At 34.1% G+C, this 22,862-nt stretch overlaps 1 protein-coding gene across 5 annotated transcripts in view; it reads left to right on the plus strand.

Annotated features, from left to right (window-relative positions):
* Positions 1-47: 47 nt before the first annotated feature.
* Positions 48-22,862, plus strand: part of LOC128679714 (orexin/Hypocretin receptor type 1-like) — a 128,030-nt gene continuing 105,215 nt past the window's right edge. Inside the window, exons 1-3 of one of the 5 annotated variants that reach the window (XM_064436713.1) lie at positions 48-242; positions 2,089-2,184; positions 3,758-3,823. The gene's annotated coding sequence lies outside the window, so the exon portion shown is untranslated. Of the gene's footprint in view, positions 243-449; positions 1,601-2,088; positions 2,185-2,514; positions 2,616-3,757; positions 3,824-22,862 lie in introns of those variants that run through there. The other 4 variants (XM_064436712.1, XM_064436715.1, XM_064436714.1 and 1 more) reach the window with 4 other exon arrangements.

A 22,862-nucleotide genomic window follows, 5' to 3' on the forward strand; every position in this document is an offset into this window, starting at 1 on the left:
TGCTTGACGCAATTGACGCGCGCGTTTGATGTGTTTTATCAACAGAAGTTTACACGTGTTCAGTCAGTGTGTGATAACTTGATAATAATATCGATATATTTTTTACTTTGCTACTTTGTAAAATGAGTGTGATTGAACAAAGGTTTACAATTTCGTATTTTACCACCAAACCAATTTTTTCCTAATCAGTATTGGATAAGGATCCAAATAATCATAATAATCACCTTGGCCATTTAATGTAGGTACGTATCTAGATCAAAATTGTTTTTAATTTCATTTCTTTTGAACGATAATATAATACTTTACAAGTTATCACAGATTTAAAATTACACGCATTTAAAAATTCCAGCACAACGCACCTTTCGAACAATAATTGTCCAAAGGACCCCGTGCGAAGCCGGGTCATGTCGCTAGTACAAAACGACAAAAAAATATACATTAATAGTATAAAAAAGCAATAATTATAAATCAAATAAATTATTATCTGTTGTTTCGCCCGGGTGAATTTCCTTTCCAAATAAAGAATCTCATTTGCATTTGCTCACTATTGCATTTCTGGTTGATTCTCTCTCATTTTTCTATAATTTTTACGTTGTAGGTATTGTCGAAAGAGAAGTACTTAATTGTAATATTTTAATGGAAAAAGTGTAAGTAAACCACTCTGTTATTGATAAGGTGATGTGAATACGTGTTATTGAATGACGCCAAATGGTTTCGATTTCCAATGATAATCTAATATTTTTATCTGATGCTAAAAAATGTAAAGTTCTTCCTGGGGAAGTTTTATTATGGTTTTACTTTATTATTTTTATAAACTTCACAAAAAAGATACAAATCCAAAAACGTATTACTAGACAAGCCAATAACATATATTTAAGAACTCCCAGGACTAACTATGGAAAAAAGAATATTATGTATGAAGGTGCACAGTTTTATAACAAATTGCCAAAGGATATAAAAGAATCGAAATCACTTTTCACATTTAAAAAGTTGCTAAAAAGTCACATATTAAAGGACCTCTCATAATAATGTGTATAAATATAGTATATATATATGTAAAATAAGTATAAAAAGCAAATTCTTATAATATATGTTAAATATTTATACTTGCATTTATATAAGTATGTAACGTTTTACTAATAAATAATATATTGTGATAGGGATATTGAGATTGATATTGATACGTATAATTATAGTGATTTGAATTATGTTATAAACTAATTATAGATCACTGTTAAATTTGCAAAAATATATCACTCGTTATAGAAATATGCTATTCCGCTACAGCTTATACACTAATGTACACGCCTTAATAAACAAGTGTAAGTAGTTGTCTTTAGAACACGAATGCAGTCTACCCTCTTTGTTACTTGCTCATTGATTTTAAGAGTATTTTATGTTCAGATGCTTGCTTCACATAAAAAGAAAAAGAAAAAAAAAATAATGAAATGTTTCGTTTAAAAGTTAATACCGAAATCCTAATTTTTAGCTGCATTGCATTTTATTTTGTTTATTGTTAAGTGATGTGTCATCAGTGATAGTTTATATAGTGCAAATATGTCCAGATGGCACGAAAGATATGTAAAATCTTATTGATTAGGTACGTACAATAGTTTAATTATATCTTTGTATTTTCTCGGTAAGTGAATTATGTAATTCTTTTGAGAAAATAAATTCTTTAAACCTTTTACCCGAGCGAAGCAGTGACGGTCTGCTAGTGTTCTTATATATGTATGGCCGTCGTGTTTTCCAATACCTGTGTAATAAACTGGTGAACTAACGAAGTTATGGAGCTAATCCTATTGCACTGGCGGAGAACCAGTATAAATAAAATGTGCTTTTATCGGAACGAGACGTGCCGAGATCATGTACCTACCAACCATTACTATTCAAAGTTTAAAGGTGGCAAAACTTAAGTGGGACTGGGCTGGCAACATTTGCAGGATACAGAAGGAAATGTAGACTATAGAATGGCCACAAAATACCTACTCATTCTATGGCTATTTTTGTTTGTTGTTATATCTTTAATATAAAAGAATACATGCTGAATAAAATTTAAAATTTACGAAATGAATTTATTTATTTCAGATTGTGCACTGCACATGCAAGTCCATATTATGTTAGTAGAGACTTAAACAACTATGTTAGTAAATTTTTAAAAAAGCGGGCTATTGTTTTGGACATGTAAGTATGTCAAGCACTTAAGTATTTGGCTATCCATCCTTTCTGACACCACCCTCAGGATATAATAACTATAGCTTGTATTAAATTTATCTTATAGATAGTTTACAAAAGGTTGACTGATAATGCTTTTAGCATTAAGTCCACCTTTGGTACTTTAACAAATTGTACACCTGTGCAATAAACTTTTTTTTTTTTAATAGCCCCAGAACAAGATGGCCGGACGATTTAGATGAGATGGATAAATACTGGATGAGTTATGCAATGGGATGGATGGCAAAGTAGAGGGGAGGCCGTTGCCCAACAGTGGGATACCACAGGCTATTAAAAAAAATATATAAATATTTATAATTATATATAATTATTACTAGCGGCCCGTCCTGAATCTTCGTCAGGAATCACTCTATCTATTAATGAAAACCGCATAAAAATAGGTAGTTTTTGAGTTTATTGCGCACATAGAGACAGACGTGACAGAGGGAATTCTTTTTATAATAATTACTAGCGGCCTGTACAGGCTTCGCTCGGGTAAAAACATAATAAATTATACCAACATAACAATTATACATAATTATACCAACATAATAAATTATAACAAAATAAACTAAACCTTCCTCAGGAATCACTCTATCTATTAGTGAAAACCGCATGAAAATGCGTCCAGTAGTTTTTGAGTTTATCGCGAACAGACAGACAGACGCGTTAGAGGACATTGTTTTATAATATGTAAGGATGTAAGTTGTGAGGATATTGTTGGAGAAAATGTTTAAAAATGATATTTCACGTTTTATTTTTAAATCGTAACAAAACTATTGTTTAATTTACGCTCTCATGGTAGGAATTTCAAAATTTCTACCATAAACTTGAATGCTAACTTAAGAGTGAAATAAAACAAAGATTTCGCCTTATCCTATCCAACTAATATCATAAATGCGAAAGTTTGTGAGGATGTATGTGTGTGTGTTGTGTATGTTTGTTACTCTTTCATGCAAAATCTACTCGACCGATTATTATGAAATTTGGTACACGGGTAGAATATAACCTGTAAAAACACATAGGGTACTTTTTATCCCGAAATTCTCACGGGAGCGAAGCCCCGGGGCGCAGCTATTCTTTAATAAATGTTAAAACAAATTGCAATGTTTGTTTTGCTTTTCTGCTATCTTAGTCGGTTATAGGCTAGGGTGGGCTTGTAACACGGTGTTTTTGAGTTACAACAAAATAATTCAGACCCTATTCAGACTGAATGACGTATCATTTTGGACCCCCCTGGTGTAAGTTACACACTGTTTTGCCTCATATCAAAATCCGTCGATAATGTGTTTGGAATGATGTAGCTTTGGTTCCTATGGGAACTTTCCTTACAACCCAGAACCACCTTTAGAGTCCTTCCTCGAGGACCAGAAGGTCTTCTAAACTTAGAAGTCTAGCATAGAGTTTTGATTAAGATTAATATATTTTCTAAGTTTGGTCCTTTAGACTTAGAAAATTATATTAATCTCAATCAAAACTCTACGCTCCATGTCTAAATTGTATGTAGTTATTATATACTTTTTTTTACGATTTCTCGTTACAGGTGTGAGCGATCAGTGCATTGGCGGAGAATGGCAATACATCGTTGAAGATGAGCACCAGTGACCAGGTTTGTTCAGCACTGCATTAATGACTACGTTAGGAATTGGGTCGCGCATGAGGTTTTATTTGTGTCCCACTGTTATTTGTATTACAAGTGTGAAAATCCAGGTTGATTTTAAATTAAGTTATATAAAAACAGTTTGACCAAGCGAGCGAAGCGAGCGTGGTCTACAAATTAACTTGGGGCAAAACTACATTTTTTTTTGTATGTATGTATTGTAACGAGATAATTTTCGAAGCGTTGGTCTGATTTTGATGAGATTTAAAAGGTATGTATGATCAATATAATTTTTAAGTTCGTGGGGCATCAAAGTCGGTTAAGTCGTTTTTGAAATACCTACATTACACACATTCATACAAAAAATGTATTTTTGCCTCAGGTCCGGTAGTAAGTAATTTAGTAACTTTAATACAAGACACTTGTTATTTTCTTAAAATTTGGACCAAACTCAGGTAATAAAAAGGGTCACTTGATAAATGATCTGCTTGCCGACCTCATAAACAATGTTATATGTCAAAACGTCCACACGTAAAACATATGAGTAGACCTTTTATGGAAAAAACATGTATAAAACATATTTCCAGTTTCCTTAAATCTTTTCCGCTCTAGCGTTTTTTTCTGCTTTTTAGAATAACAATAACATAGAATAATTTTTATTGCATACACACACTCAACAAACATTTTACACATAAAATTGAAGAGAATGAAGCTAGATACGTGTAATGTTTAGCAATACGTGTTATCAGTGTTTAGCGTAACTGAGTCTTCGTGTATTTAGATGAAGGCTCAGTTACGCTAAATACTGATTTTCAGCGCTCACTTGCGACGCCACGGACGAAACAACAACTTGCGAACCCGGCGCTTGTTGCTAGTGTAGTATTTAAGAAAACTTATTACTGTATATAATAATTTAAATAAATAAACATTAGGACAAATCACAAAGATTGAGCTAGCCCCAAAGTAAGTTCGAGACTTGTGTTATGGGATACTAACTCAACGATGCTATATTTTATAACAAATACATTTATAGATTTTTTTTATTTTTAATATTTATTATTATTTTAAAGACAATACAATACAAAACAATACACATAATGCATTAGGCTAAAACCACAGAGCTTTGCTACGTACCATGCAAGAGTTACATCACAGTATCTAATACAACAATATACTTAGCTATTTATACCTAATATAATTAAAACCATCCAAAGATAAACATCCAAGATCCGGGCCAATCAGAAAAAGATCATTTTCTATGAAAAAGATCATTTCCGACCTGGGATCGAACCCGGAACCTCTCGGTTCAGGGGTAAGCACTTTATCACTGCGCCGCCGAGGTCGTAAAAAATAAATATGGATAAATAAGGTCCGAAATGCATTTTGCTTTAGGTCGAATCTTGAAGATCTGGGCTTAATCGAAAATCTCAAAAATTTTCAATTTAGTTTAGATTTTACTAGAATAGACCCCACATCCTTTAAATTAAAATAATTGCAGATTTGCAATCGGTAATTACTAATCTGCACTTTTTTATGAAATTTTATCTCTTTGTCTTAACGCGCATTACGAAAAATCTATCAAACCTATTCACTTGAAATTTGGTAGGTAGACACCTTATACGCCGGGTTAACATCTTAGATATAGTTTATCTCGAAATAAGATGGGATTTCCGTCAGAAAGTCAAACAATGAACTACTTGAAACTTGGTATGAAGTCAAACGAATTTGCGGGCACAGCTAGCAAATAATGAATATAATAATTCACATTTCAATTATTGTTACCTATGTATTGTATTTTCGATTAGTAAATGGCAGTAATTAAAATATGATATATTCATTTCTATTATTAATTTTAGACGATTTTGGACGATTTATCGATAACTAATCGATGTTGTTTTGGCTTTAGCCTCATATTCGAATTCAAATTCAAATTCAAATTTTTCAAATTCAAATTTTTCAAATTCAAATCATTTATTCAGAAATTAGACCTTCACAGGCACTTTTTCTCGTCAATCTTTATATTTATAGTTATTTCTCACAAGCTACAAACAACTGGCATTTCGAAACGACCACTGCTGAGAAGAAATACCGAAAGAAACTCATTTGAACAGTGTTGGTCCCTATCATGCCAGATCGGCTTACCATTATTGTTTCTTACAATGTTTTTTTTTTCTTTCTAATAATATATAAAAGTACATAATGTACATAGTCAAAAGGTATATCAAAACAGGTTATGATTGTGATCCGAGTGCTGATTATAATATATATATATATATACTTGAAATAACTTTTAAAACATAGTGAACGTTTAAAACGGCTGTGGTGCCGCGCCGTCGCAATTTTGAGGCATAGGAAATATAGTGACTTCGAGTCGAGCTACATTCATCCTGAGGCAAAATCTTTTGTGACTGATGTCTGAATAACTGATTGCTCGTTGTGCAGTGGACTGTTAATTAATGCTTACGTCTCCGTGAGGTAACGGGCGATCAAATTACCATGAACAAAGGATTGCCATAACGGTTCAAAGGGGTAATGCTGCCAGCCTTCTTGGTACCCATCCGAGCGGCGTGGTGCTGGAATCACTTTATTATTCATAATTATTATTTTTGTAAATATTCTTCTCCCTCCGGTACTATCGGTCTACTTTCCCGATAGGTCAACTTTCACAAACGGTCTGTTTTATAAAAAATATTATTAATTACTAATTATTTTGTATTCTTTTGTATTTACGAATTACTTTTGTAATTCGATTACAAAAATAATAAAGATAATTAAATAACAGTAAAAAAAGCTTTGAAATATCTGAAATAAAATATAACCAATTAACCATGTTATCAATATCCATTTAAATATCAATTTTCCGATGTCAATTTCGAAAAATTACCTGAAAAGATTGTGCGGTGTCTACGGCGAGCACAAGGAGTTGTAATATTATAGAGAAACCTGGAAGTTTTATTTTGTAAAAACAACATATTTATATATTTTGCAATAAAAAATGGAGGACCTCACTTATACTAGCAGCTCCGCCCGCAGGAATCTATGACCTCGGGTCAATAATTATATCTATTAAAAATTTCATCAAAATCGGTTCAGCTATGAATAATTTGAGTGTAGATGGATGTCTATACATACCAATATGGATAGTTTTGAGTCTTTTCAGAAGACAGTGTGACTAAGAGAATAATATTTTATGAAAATCCGAACTGTGTAGTACATACATATTACGGGCTATAAAACTTGAATTTTTTTTCTTATCTTTTTTTAATTTTATTTTTAGGTAAGTTTCAGTTAGCACGTTTAGAATTTTTGTTTCAATTATTTCATTATATAACATATTATTATTTATTATAGTAATAACATTGTTATTAAATGTTATTGTAATAACATAAATAATAATAAATAAATATATTAGGACAAATTACACAGATTGAGCTAGCCCCAAAGTAAGTTCTAGACTTGTGTTATGGGATACTAACTCAACAATACTATATTTTATAACATATACTATATAGATAAACGTCATAAAATCAGTAAAATATCATTTTCCATCATGACCCGACCGGGGACCGAACCCGGGACCTCTCGGTTCAGAGGCAAGCACTTTATCACCGAGGTCGCCAACATGGATAAATATTGTCACTATTGGTTATATTTATAATTGACATATTACATTCCGAATAGTGAGAACTCCATTGGGTATCAACTTCTTGGTGTTAAATAATTGAGTTGATGAGATTTAAGGTCAATTTTGTGCTAATAGATTAAAGGCATCAAAAGCTTGTTTGTATGGTAAACGGGTTACAAAGTTAATTAACAAAAAACATCATTGCTAAGATTGTATTCCATCATACATATAGGTACTAGTAAATTACACCTTAAACGATTCTTTCTCTCATTCGTCTCTCATCGTTATTCCGGTTGCTTCCTCAGTAATTTTAGTAAAACGTATGTAGGTATGTAAATATGTTGCGTGTGTGTATATTGAAATCTCATCCTAATACTTCACCGGAAGCAAAGTGTTATAAAAATTACTGTATTTCGACCCGGTATTTTTATAAATAACTAAATATTGCCCGGAGCTTCGCTCCCGTGGGAATTATCAGATAAAAAATAGCCTATAGCAATCTTGGATAATATACTTTCTAATGGTGAAAGATTTTTTGAATAATCGATAGTTACGGAGATTACCTTCAAACATACAAACTCACAAACGGTTACCTCTTTATAATAATAGTATAGATGGACAACACTCAAGGTTAGTACTTTGTATTGTATTTGCTCTATTTTGTATGGTGGGTAAGTAAATATGTATAGAGACAATTCACTTCGAAAACTTATGTGGCTGGAGCAGCATCCAAATATGGACCTGTCGATTTAAAGGATGATGAGGTTGTTAACCTATCTGCCTCACTGATCTGAACTAATGTCGTTAAATATTTTTCTTTCGTCGACTCATCCCGGTTGAACGTCTTTTAATGAAGTATTTTATGGCCTCAACTCGAAATATTGGGAGCAAAACTGACACTTGATAAATTGCGAATTGGGGAATATAGCTTGATGACAGGAAATTTCTAGTTTATTCGGACATTTTGGAGATGAGACCTAGGTCACGTAGATATACCTGAACTAGCTGCGTCCCGAAGCTTCGTTCCTGTGGGAATATCGGCGGAATAACAAGTTTATTTGTTAGACAAATTAAAAAAACCCCCGACTCAACATTCACTTCGCTACAACATTTGAACGGCTGAACAGATTTTCATGAAACATGACTATGAACACGATAAAATAAAAAATGATAAATTTATTTATGACACAAAAAAAAAAACTAAACGAAATTCGGTTCATTAGTTTGGGAGCTACGTTGCCAGAGACAGATACACAGATAGACAAGTTGAACTTATAACACCCCTTTCTTTGCGTCTGTGGTTAACTGGTGAAAAAAATATTGAATTCGGTCGAGTAGTTCCGAAAATATACCTTACTCACAATCTCAAAAAAACTTCTCCTTAAAAAATATTTTTTTTTAATTCTCAGATGATCCTTACATGTTAGTATTAGGTAGTAAAAATCTATCTCTGCCGGCAAACAGCAGTGCTTGTAAACCGTCGAGGAGTTCTCTCGTCATGAGCCGTTATTGGGTGCAACATCAGATCACGCTTATCATAATAATGCATTGTCATCCCAACTAAATCTGTTTTCATAATTTCAGCTCAATCGGTTGAAGATATCCGCTTCAAATTTGAGTTGCAAAATTCCATCAGAGACATACATACTTACATACATTGCAAGTCAAATAAAAGCTTGTGAAAAGGACTTATGAGTAGTAATAACTAAATTTCACTAGTTGTAAAGGCACCCTAAGAAGAAGAAGTAAAAAAATGCTATGTACACTATACAGCACATAAAACTATCAACAGTTTATTAATAGAAATACCGAGGACGTAATTGAATCGCCGCCGTTTAAATTTCTAAGAAATGTTTCACATTATTTATTTGTACCTGGGTTTTTGTAAACATTAAATGGAACCTATGAGAGGAAACTCCAGTTAGCGCCCTTGTATCAGATAGAATCATCCTGCAGTTATAGAGTTACTAGTAACATGACTGGGCTTTGCACGGAGTCATGTATGTATAAACCTTAGGGAATACACTGTTTAACAGTGAAAACTACATCAAAATCCGTTGCGTGGTTTAAAGAAAGCTCAAAAACATACGGACACGGAGGGCCTGGAATAACACATACCTTATGTGTTATTCCAGGTATATTCTACCCGTGTACCAAATTTCATATCAAACCGACTAGAAGATTTTGCGTGAAACATAAATACGTATACACATTCTCACAAACTTTACGTAGAAATATTTTTCACCGCATATCTTTATGCCATAATCCAAGGTGTATAATCATACGACGATACGACACTTCGACACGTCCCCAACAAGATTGCTACATACATTAACGATGACGTAAACGAGCTCTTCGAACGATAATACCGCGAAAAAATGTTTTATATATGCGACATCGATATAAGATTTCCAACAGAGTGTGGAGAGTATTCACTTGAATAAATTGTTTGTTATGGTAATAAAAATTACGCAGCGAAAAAACGTCTTGCTATGGCGTTGCCATTCTGGCCCTGACATAAAGGGCAATCGCACGCAAGAAGTGCTGGCTTGATGTTGACAAGTATGATATGCGTGCCAATGGTCTGATTATTAGAGAAAAAGTAGGAAAAGTACCCTGGGCTCCAACGCTCTGCTGCGGTGGAATACGTGTGAAAGCCAACGGCAAACCACTCCTTTAATATTACTCGGAAAGTCCTATACATTCAACTCATAAGATCCACATATGAATGGTAATATGGTCTTAGAGAAAACGCGTCGGTAAAGTTAGTTGTGCCACTTCTTCTCCGCCTGCGCTTTGGAAGTAGGCAAGGACTACAGTTTAAAGTTAATTTTTGACGTCAATAAGTGATGTACTACTATGTAAAAGAATTTTTGAAGTGAAAACTTCTTTAGATGGGTAAAAAATGTTAAACTCGCGTCAGGACACTGAAAATTCGCAAGATGTCAAATATATACTTACAACAATAATAATCAAGTGCTCACTTCTGCCGGCACTCCCGGAGTGCAACCCGTATTTTTATAGACATTAGGTATAAAACAGATGTCTCGCTATGTTCAAATATTTACTCACGCGTCAATTTCCAAGTTTCTAACCAAACTGGCTGCGTAGTTAGCAATTTGGTGATAAGAAGTTCTTCACAGGCAACTCCTGGGAACGGGTGGGAACCTATAACTTCTGGAATTAATATTAGTAATGTGAGCATAGCCACATGAGAAACATGACATATTATAATACAAGGTGTCCACGGTTCACGGATACACTCTTCATCGAAAGCGTGTTTAGTCGGAAATTTTTTTTTGGTTTCTCAGCATCTAGATAAGCTTGAATTAAAATAGTCGGTAAATTCAGGTTGGCTTAACACAATTAGGTTAGGTAAGAACATGATAATAAATTTGAAGTAGCATGAGGTATAAAATTTTTTTTTTCGGCTACACGCGCTTTCGATGAAGATGATTCTGTGAAATGTGGACACTTCATATAATTCAACACCAGTTAATATTTCTTTATTCGATGTCAATATTACCTACATGATTGGGTTCCAACACGAAAGCCTCCTGCGTTTTTTAATGACGTTTATAATTATTATACTTACACTAACATTTGACCGCGGCTTCGCCCTCGCATTTAGGGTTCTAAGTGAGTTCAATATATAAAAGATTTTAAGTTAGACCATCAATTATACAACTGAGAAAATCGTACTAAATTCCATCTAGCAGTTTTTACGTTTTGCGCGAACAAACATAGGCCACTTACAATTTTATTAAGTATTTTTCTTACTGTTTTATTATATGTATTGATATGTTTAGATTAGATTTAGTTATCTGCAACAAATCATTATTGAGGATAACACACGCTGACAAATCCTTTTGCCATATTATTACAAACTAGATGTCGCCCGGGGCTTCGCTCCCGTGGGAATTTTGAGATAAAATATAGCCTATAGCAATCTTGGATAGTGTACCTTTCAAATGGTGAAAGTATTATACTTTCATCATGTGGCGGGTAATCTCCAAAACTACCGAGTTTTGGAGATTACCCGCCTCAAACATACAAACTCACAAACTCTTACCTCTTTGTAATAATAGTATAGATTATGTATTCATAATTTCCGTATCTATAAATAAGTATTATATTGTAGGAATGTGAGTATGGCAATAATATTATTTTGGTCTGCTTCGACATACATTACGTATTAATACATTTAGCTAATGTTAAGCGCTTGGAATAAACATGTTAACACATATTACACATATTTCAAGTATGTCTATTAACACTCCTATAGCTAATAACCATATGTAAGTCCCGGTTATTTACGAATATCAAATAAACAGTTTATAGCCTATAAATAATTCTCAGGCCAATTAAAAAGAAAAGAGATGAAGACCTTTATTCATAAAGTTAAAATATATTTTAAGGTAAAGTATGTATTTGGTCACTATTGCACTTTACAATATTAGTGCAACAATAACTTTGCATAGACAGAACGAAACAAATAATGTTTTATTATGAATAGCAGGGAGACTAAATAGTAAATAGTTATGTATTCTAAAAATAATTATATTGTGTGCAAATTAAAACAAATGGGGAATATACATTGCTCAAAAAGTTTAATTTGTTTGTATTGTACGTACCCATATATATAACAACGCGCAAAACATATTATAAGTGTAACTTAACGCTAATATTGCGTGCCTGTATACATAAATTTATATTTAAAAAATGGTAAGCCCTTCTGGCATAATAGGGACCACAAACACTGTTTAAATTAGTTTCTTTCAGCATTTCTTCTCAGCAGTGGTCGTTCCGAAATGCTAGCAGTTTGTAGCTTTGGTAAACATCATTTAATTTAGAATATGATGTGAAAAAGTGCCTGTGAAGGCCTAATTTCTGAATAAATGATTTGTTTTTGATTTTGTAAGGGTAAACTTTTGCAAATAATGTATTGTATGTGCCATCTATACCTCGTGCTACACAATTACCGCAATAAAGATATTTGTAGTTTGAGTTTAATCTAACAAAGACATGCCGCTCCAGCCCGGCCCTGGCAGATGGGGCAAACCCAAGAAGTGCTGGCTTGATGTCGTCAAGGATGATACGCGTGACAATGTGTAAGGAACAGAGGAAACGCTGGTAAAGCTCAGTTTCTGTCTCATCTGAACTGTCTCGTTCAGATGAGACAGATAAAAGCCTGTGCTTTACCAGTTCTAACTGGTTCAACATAGCAAGCTATTCATTTTAAAAAAATACGAACGTAATTTTTATACAATCTCAACAATTGATTTCATATTATTTTATGAGAGAGGAATTTATAGCTGTGATTTATTTATGAAAAAATTAATAAAGGAAAACAATTTTTTACTAAGATATTTTCTTGTCACTGTCATCTGAGTGCTTTTCCGGTTTCTTCTTCAGCCATGAATTGTCCTAGCCGAGATCTTTTGTAGTGACTTTGACGTCCACATCATCGATCAAACATGTAATTAATCAATTTTGAAAAATATCACATGTTTTTTTTTCTGTATGTATCTACCTATTTATACTCACGTTTATTTTGTCAGCCATAACCAACGTTTAGGAGCTGTGGATTCTAAGACGGTCGTAAAAATTGTGCCGACACTTTCTGGTGGATCCGTCACTCTAGATAATAAGGTGCTAATCGTTATAGCTTGTTAGCTATAATATATATAAAGTTTTATAGATTAGTTTCTAAGGGGTAGTGCACAATGGATTGAGTGGCATGTAGTTCCGGCCTAGAATAGGACCACTCTACCACTCTATATCCTCCCGTGGATGTTATACGAGGCGAGTAAAGGACACACAGACTTGGCAGTTGATAGGCGACAATAGCATTCCCCAGGAGGGTTGACGTCAGGCAGGCGGCTGGTTGTAAAATCACAGCGGAATATTGAAATTTAAAGGGTGTTTTTTACGCTGACCTCAGGCTTTACAACCCCGAACGCAACGATTTTGTCAAAAAAACCTAAATTTCTATTGGCTCTGCCCGTAGTGTATAAAGACATGATACTATGTTTTGTTACAAAAAGTATGTTCATTGATAATTTTTCAAATTGACCATGTCATTATTATGTTTGTATGTCACGACCCTTCATAAAAATTGTCCAATATTGACATATCAAAAACAATTTTTAAAAAAATATGCTTTTATAGGAATAAATCTATTTTGTGCATTCTCCAAAAAACAATATACAAAAGACTACACCAAAACAAAATGGCGGCACACAACGAGAACGTTGATTTTATTAAAACCCGTGTTTTAAACAAAAAGTCAATCAATTAGTGTTGGTAATGTCGGACCAAGGCTTGTTAAATTAAAAACTCGGATAATCCACTTATTTATGGAATAAAAAAATGATGTCGACATTTTTTTTTATAGAAATAGAATTTGTAATCTTTTATTGCATTAATTTTTTTCCCTTTCATCAGCACTTGATCACAATCATAATATGTTTCAGTATACCTTTTGACCATGTACTTTATTGTGTACTTACATTGTTATATTACTGATAAAAAATTATACATAAATTTATATTTAAAAAATGGTAAGCCCTTCTGGCATAATAGGGACCAACAATGTTTGAATGAGTTTCTTTCGGCATTTCTTCTCAGCAGTGGTCGTTCCGAAATGCTAGTAGTTTGTAGCTTTGGTAAACATCATTTAATTTAGAATATGACGTGAAAAAGTGCCTGTGAAGTCCTAATTTCTGAATAAATGATTTGATTTGATTAGATTGCTAAAATATAAAACACCACAACACAAAACAGACCAAAACCAGAACATACATACAACAAAACGAGAAAATCAAAATATTGTAAAGATTATAAGGACATTAAAACAAAAAATCAGTCGATAACGTGTCGATAGCCAAAGGCAACAGTAGCATTCCCAAAAAGGGTTGCCGGGCAAGCGTAGTCAGCGGTTGATTTTGTTTTTTATGTAGACCCTGGGCTTCGCGACGTCACAGCTCCGAATACAGCATTGAATACGCCAGGATGGGAGAGACAGCATAAGCGAGAGGGTAGGCGGAGCCTTTAAAATTTGTGTTTTCTCTACCATAAGTCTACAAAATTGCAAAATCGATCAAAAATATTATTTTCCTTTCTCTTGATCGAAGCATCATCATACTAAGAGTAGGAAAACTTTTAAATGAAACGGAAATAACTTAACTCCCCAAGTCCTAAGTTCCTGAAACTTACAATATCCACAACTTTATAAGTTAAGTCTTGAACTTGACCGTAAACCCACACCCACCAAGCTAAAGTAAGACCGTAAACCCGTAAACACAGTAGTTTAGCTGAAAGTAAGTATATTTACTTAACCACTGTAACGTCGGTTCCACAATGTCGTCGAACAGTTTGCCAAACTTTACATATTAATATTGATTGTCCAGAACTCTTGACACAAATAAATTAATTAACACGAATTATCGATCGCGCAATCCTTCCAACTTTCGTAGTTTTGTTATCCAGAAATAATATCTCCTTCAACAATCCGCGGTCAGTAATGTGTAGATCTTCCAATATGGCTTTAGATATCTTCGGTCAGAGCATCAGACGATTCCGAAATTCTATAATTGAGCTGTTCCCCTGGATTTTGCTTTACAATTGTTTTATCTTTTCCTAGTACAAGCTGCTGTTTTGTGACATTTTCCTTGGATCAACTTACCTCTTTTATTAGTTATGAAAATTTCTTTGCTCATCATGCTATGTTCTACACTAAATTTGGGCACTTTACTTGTTCAATAATTGTATAGCTCTGAAATATTAAAATGCAAAATCGAAATTTATCTGTATGTGTATCTTCATAAATTTGACGACCTCGGTGGCGCAGTGGTAAAGTGCTTGCCTCTGAACCGAGAGGTTCCGGGTTCGATCCCCGGTCGGGTCATGATGGAAAATGATCTTTTTCTGATTGGCCCGGGTCTTGGATGTTTATCTATATATGTATTTGTTATAAAATATGGTATCGTTGAGTTAGTATCCCATAACACAAGTCTCGAACTTACTTTGGGGCTAGCTCAATCTGTGTGATTTGTCCTAATATATTTATTTATTTATTTATATTTATAAATATAAAAAAAAACTTTGACGGATTCGGTATACATTGCTGATTTCTCATTGCGGTAAATAAAAGCACTCAAACTAACTACCGTTTAAGCATTCGCGTTGACATGCGTTTGAGTTCGGCGACAATGTGGAGTTGGCATAAGAAACACAGTGTGTGTTGTGCGACTTTGCTATTAAGTAAATCTCATTATCGAGTCGTTTCGCAGTGAGACGCGGCTAACCAATCACAGCGCGCCATTGTGACGCAACGACAACCACACCGCAATGTGATTGGTTCGCTGCGTCTCACTTCGAACCGATACAGTACAATAAAATATACTCGCATAGGGAACAGTAACGGCCATAGTATAATAAATTTTATATAGTAATTAATTATTATTTTACAAACTTATAATTCATTTGTAATGTACTGTGTCTCGGGAATCTCGCAACTCAATTTTGAAGCAGATATCTTCAACCGATTGTGCTCAAATTTTGTATGTATGCTTGGTTTGAATGGCAATGCATTATTGTAATAAGCATGACCTCATTGTGCACCCAGAAACGGCTCCAGACGCGGGAACTCCTCAATGGTTTACAGTACAGTCAATTTGTCACACATTGAAAGCAATAAGATCTCCATATATAAGAGACGTCTTGAATCACTCAATTTATCAAAAAAACCCGCATTAAAATCGCGCTTAGTTTTAAATATATAACTTAACATAGGTACATACGGACAGACGGACAGCAGGAAGCGACTTTGTTGACTATAATGATAATGTTTCGTTATTCAGCAATTAAACTTGGCTATGTCTTACTTAAATCGTAAAATGAACTATACAATTCGCATTACCGAAGTTGTAAGATGATAAATTGAGTTAGTTTTCTAACACTAAATTGTGTCGCGAGAAGTTTAATGTTCCAGCGATTGAACTGAGTCCTCGAGTCTGGATTTGATGTAGAAACTTGAGAAATAAGTATAGACGACTCTTGTTTTTGCACCGAAACCTTCCGATTACAAGATCTACAACGAAAATTTTTGTTTGTTACCTCTACACGCTCTGTCTATTAAACGAATATTCTTGAAACTTTTTCATCCCGCAAAAATTACTGTTCCCGTTTGAAAATTACGCGAGCGAAGCAGCGTGCTAAAGCTAATGATATTGTAAGACGAGTATAATGTTGCCATTACAAAGGTGACTAAGTTTCACATATAACACGGCGTATGTATTCAAATATTACGTTTCAGAGTCCTAATTAATTAAAATTATGTAATTCTGAGACAGTGCTCACGTGAAACATAATAATGACACCAAGAATATAATTCGAGTATATTTTCTACACCTGTTTTGTTTGACACGTTTCAGTAATCTACACCATAACATACAAATGGCACCATAAATTCTATCTGAGTATATAAGTACTTGATATTGCCCGGGGCTTCGCTCCCGTGGGAATTTTGAGATAAAATATAGCCTATAGCAATCTTGGATAATGTACCTTTCTAATGGTGAAAGAATTTCTGAAATCGGTTCGGTTGTTCCCGCATCAAACATACGAATACACAAATGCTTACCTGTATAGAACACTGGAAATTCATACTTCCATACTAGTCCATACTCGATAATAAATATGAAAATATGTTGTCAATTTTTCACGATAAAACAGACAATTAAACATTTAGGGTAAATTTAAAACGATATATTTTCACTGCAGCTCAAAAGGTGTAAAATTGCAGACGTTGGTGTAATAAATAAGTAAATAAAAAATATGTCAGTATCTATCTATATACTGTATTGTAAGTGAATGTTTTGTGTATATTGTATGTGTTTATTATAAGTAATTAGGTTTTAGCTTTTATTATGGTACCCGCGGAAGATCAGCGTGATGGTTATACCACGACATACGCTGAGCGGGAGCCAATTTGGTACCTTAAAATTGTGATTTAGTTATAATATTTTTTAGTTTAATGCCATATCTTGTGTACCAAGTTTTTTTTCTTTCTTTCATCAAAATATATTGAGGTAATATTGGTGTGGAGACAGTTTGAGAGCTGGAGAGTTCACTATTTTAGATAGGTACATTATCCAAGATAGCTATAGGCTATCTTGAAATTCCCACGGGAGCGATGACCCGGGCAACATCTAGTAACTATTACATTTCAAATCCATATTGAACATTATATTTCAAATCCAACAGATTGTCAGTAAATTGTGCAAAGTTCAGTTTCCATCTTACTACTAACAAAATAAGGTTTACTTCTGCTTATTCTGTAGATTTACCGTAAGATTTGACAGATGAAATTTGTAATTACAAAAACATACATTTAACACCTACGATATACGGTTTAATTTAGCTTGTTTTATAGAGTTTCCCTAGAGTTTTATAGAGCGATCTTTTATGATGGTATTCATTTACAAGGTTGGTAAAGCCTGTTCTGGGACGTGAGGCAGTGGAAGGATTAAGCTAAGCTCCTGAAACGTGAAAAATGGCTAAGGTAAATATTTTATTTACCTAATTTTTACAATTGGCATAAAACATTTTATTTGTTGAATTTACCCGTGTCTGTATCTACACCCGTGTGTGTATCTACACTTTTGAGTGTTTACGATTACATTCGGGGTCCTGTGAGCCCGCCAAGCCTTAGATCAGCGTATAATGAATTAAACTTGCAATTTTGTAGATCCAGCAGCATTTATGACTGGCCATCTGACTGACGTCAACCTTCTTTTCGAATTGTTATTCTTGCCTATCAACAGCCAAGATTATGTGTCACTTAATTGCCTCGTATATCATCAAAAAAAATATATGGCCTGTGGTCTCCAAGCCATTTTTTTACCTGAACGTTGCGGACGCGCTGTCATTACAATTTTTTTAATTGTAACAAAGACAACAATTTGTTTTAAGAATTGAACTTTAAAATAATTATTCCGTGATATGTAATCCCATGGAATTAGTAGATACTCCGACGAAGTACTTACTAAATCCATGTTCCTTCCTCAAGAAAATTGACGGTTCGTAATGACAGCGCGACCGCAGTGGTCGAAACGCTCTGAGAACCACCCCTAACTTTGGTATTATTACAAAAATCTGGAGAAAGCTTCAAACTGGAAAGTTTGAAGCGAATTGAGTTCATTTGTGTGCAAATTGAGGAAAGACAACGGAGAACCAATCAATTTTTATCGAGGAGTTTTTTATTAATTATAATGTGTTAATCTTCGAAAATATGCATCTTAACAAATAGCTGAAAAACGCGGTCAAGTACAAGTTGTGCTGGCGGTCCGAAGGTCCTGAAAATTTAGCTTTTTTTTATTATCCTGTCGCCTGTTGCATCTGTGTGTATGATCACAATAAAAACTACCGGCCGGATTTTTGTACACTACATAAAACAATGATTTTTGTTCGGTTTTCACCAATATATAGAGTGATACCTAAGGAAGGTATATCTGTATAATTTATTATAACTATACAAGAGCGAAGCAGGGAGGTGCCTCTATAAATAAATACAATGTTTATTTTGTATCCAAAACATTAGAATTAAGAACATAAGTAGTGTTACATGAAAATTTCCATTACGAAAGTTACTAAAATATGTGCCTGAACAGAAACAGTCTCACAAGTCACTGCGCGTTTCTATTTCACTTCTCACTATCGAGTCGATTAGAAGTGAGACGCAGCGAACCAATCACATTGCGCTGTGGTTGTCGTTGCGTCAGAATGGCGCAATGTGATTGGTTAGCTGCGTCTCACTTCGAATCGACTCTATGATGGCGTATGAATATCAAAGTCGCATACGCACGTCTCTCCTCCGTTCCGCTTTCAATGAGGTCATCGTAAAACTGTAAAAATCTCATTAAACTGTAATAGTGACAAATTTTCTTTGTTGACAATACAATTATTTATTCAAATGATTTATTATTGTGCTGTCAACTGTACCAAGATTTCAAGCATTGTGAAGCAGCGGTGTCGGAATTCGGAATATTCACACAAAAGAAAGAAAACCATGTAACCGCATAGATATTCGATTTGACACCGGTGAATACCGGACAGTACCGGATCAAACTGGATCAGGTTAACTGAAAATAAAGAGATTAGAGATGGGAAAATAACTACACAGAATTTCATTTGACGCTCGATAACCTTACATATTATAAAACAAAGTCTGTCTGTCTGTTCGCGAAAAACTCAAAAACCAATGCACGGATTTTCGTGTGGTTTTCACCAATAGATAGAGCGATTCCTGAGGAAGGTTTGGGGCTATAATTTATTATGTTTTTACCCGAGCTAGTTATTACATAAATCTACATATTAAATGTAATATTTCGAAGATTCAGCTATGATTTTACATATCTAGCCTGCCTGATGTCAACCCTTCTTGGGAATTCTGTTGTTGCCTACTTACTTGTTACTTAGTAGGCAAGTGTAGTAGGTTAAGGACACAGTGAGTGACGATTTAGAATAGTCCTATTATAGGGCGGAAACCACACATTATACCAAGTTATATTGCTTATATTTATTGTCATCTTGGATGGTTATTTATAAAACAAATGTAGGTTCGATAGATTATTTGTGATATAAATATAGTATCAGCTCAGTTAGTATCGTAACACAAGTCTCTTAAATAATTTGGGCCTAACTGATTTGTCCATATTTAAGAATTTATTTATTGTCTGTTCTGTAATTTATATACTTTCCTAATCCGATATTCGGGTGCAAACACTGAATATAAATGATATCTCGAATTGGTTTTGAGTATTCAATAGGTACTCAAAACTTTTCGGGTTTATTTTTTTTTATGTAATGTGATAGTGTAGTACTATTGGGGTTAAACATATGTATATACCTATGATATTTTTTTATACTAGAGTCTTGTTATCTATATCTAATACTGGCTTGATGTCGTGAATGATTAATAAGCGTGACAATGGTCTGATAACTAGGCATGCCGGCGACCGCGCGAAGTGGAGACGAAAGACTCGACGGCTGAGGAAAAAACTGGGAAAATGTTCTATTTTGCGGTTTCAAGCAAATATTATATTTCTAAGAATCATTATCTTACGTCCAACGCTTCCATGGTCTGCCATTTATTTATTTATTGTTATTTAAATGCAACTGTACATGTGTAACTTATTACAGTATTAATAAAAGGAAGAATAGAAAATCTTATAACAATATCACAAAAGAAACAAAAAAAAACATTGTATTTTTAATACAAGCAAGTCGTCTCACATTCGTCATTCTCGCAAAACCGCAAACAACTTCTGACAAGCTTCTTGTCGCCATGCTTCCTCTTTCCGTACATAGGTTAATACTAAAATGGCCCTGCGTTAGAATATGCAAAGAAAATTGAAAAAAAAAAAAAAACTTAAGGTACCCTTTTACAGCCGGCTATATAAGCTAGCGATTATATGACTATAATATCTATAGTGGCATTAAAAGGGTCGTCAGTGTCATAAATTTAATGCTTCTACTACGCCAAGGGGTGGAATAAAGTAATGTTCAATGTAAAAGCAATTATATAGATTGACGAGAATAAGCCCGCGGAAATTTATGATGAAGACGTTCTAACCTAAAAAAATTGTGGATTTATAAAGTTTAAAGGCTGAATTCTTTGCCGAGATTGAGCTGTTGAGACTATGCCTAAGTCTTGTCATCTGGGATAAAGGTTTTAAAGATTAAAGGCGACAGATAAACCTGTCTAGGGAACACCAGATTGACATAATTTAACAATCGTCGTGACAATTATTTTTATTGATCTAATGTGTAGCCAGATAAAACTTACATTACTAGCGGTAGAACTTGGTACAAAGTTCGTCTGCATAGGTAGCTCACTCTCAACTATTTCAGTCGCCAAAAAACAGTGCTTGCATTGTTGTGTTTCGGTTTGAAGTGTGGGAAAACAGTGTAAATACAGGGTCCTGTGGGAAAAGATCCAAGGCCAGAAAGTAGGCAACGCGCGACACTCCTGGTGCTGCAAGCATTGATAGGCTGCAGTGATCACTTGCCATCATGTGGTCTGCATGCCTGTTTGCATTGGTATTATAAAAAAGAACTAGGCTTCTTCATATCTTTTGTTTCGCTCATGCGAGAAAGAAAAAGGTGTATTAGTAACACACAAGAAGAAACGGGACAGAGCGGTAATATATTTTGTCTTTCAACTTGTGTCCGGTTTTATGCTTAACGCTTAATCTGCCGCTTTATAATAGTAAAGTAAATTGTATGGATATCTCATCATCTATCAATTCGGCTATATCAACTTGTTGTCTTTAGTTTTGTTTGTCTTTTCTTAAAATTTGTTTTGTGAGTTAATTAGTTGTCTTGTGAGTAATTCGATAAGTTTCTTTTCAAACAGACAATAATAAAGGACAACTTTATTTCATTGTAGGTAAAAAATATTATTTATTTGTTGATAAGGCAAACTCGTCGCTCTGAAGCAGTGGTAGTGAACGCTGCCTGTGATCGAAAGGTCCCAGGTTCGTATTCTACTCGTGCCACATGAGTTTTTATATCAATCTGACGACGGGTGGAAAATTATAACGGATACCTATGTACAGCAGTGGGATACGCCATCTAAATGTTTAATATAAAAATAACAATTAAAACGATCATTGTACGAAAAAAATACTTACAGATTTTACACGTATTGTCCATAATAATTTTAACCTTTTCAGATCAGCATATTTCTGATGCTAAATGTTCTTGGGTGCACAACGACTGTCTTTGTAGATTTTAAAAGAAATTTGCAAAATACCTATTATTGTCGTGAATTTATTTCCCAAAATCCTATAAAGCTCAAAGTGACAGAAGCATAATGGCGTAAATCATTAGATTTTAACATAAAAGCGGTTCCCTTGTAATCTTGCTGTAGGTACCTGTAGTACATGAACCTACTTAAAGGTTGAGTGGCACCAGTCTCCGACACAGAGGAGCTTATGTAGAGCCCAAGCTAAATTATTCTATCCTTCCAATCGATCTTTTCTCATCTGAGCGATCTCCCAGTGTCCGATTTCCTAATTTTTCATCTCAACTGTCGGCATACTTCTTCCAGTCTATGTTATTGGTGTAAAAGGTTTGAATGTTAGAGAAATATACTGAAACAATTCCATGTAATATACTACTGACTAAAAAAATAAAAAGTGATGATAGTTTAGATGTATAAAAATATATATTTTTTTAAATCACACAGATTGACCTAGCCCCAAAGTAAGTTCGAGATTTGTGTTATGGGATACTAACTCAACAATACTATATTTTATAACAAATACATATATAGATAAACATCCAAGACCCGGCCCAATCAGAAGAAGATCATTTTTCATTATGACCCGACCGAGGATCAAACCCGGGACCTCT

The sequence above is a fragment of the Plodia interpunctella genome, chromosome 22 (assembly GCF_027563975.2).
Source record: "Plodia interpunctella isolate USDA-ARS_2022_Savannah chromosome 22, ilPloInte3.2, whole genome shotgun sequence".
Classification (NCBI taxonomy): Eukaryota; Metazoa; Arthropoda; class Insecta; order Lepidoptera; family Pyralidae; genus Plodia; species Plodia interpunctella.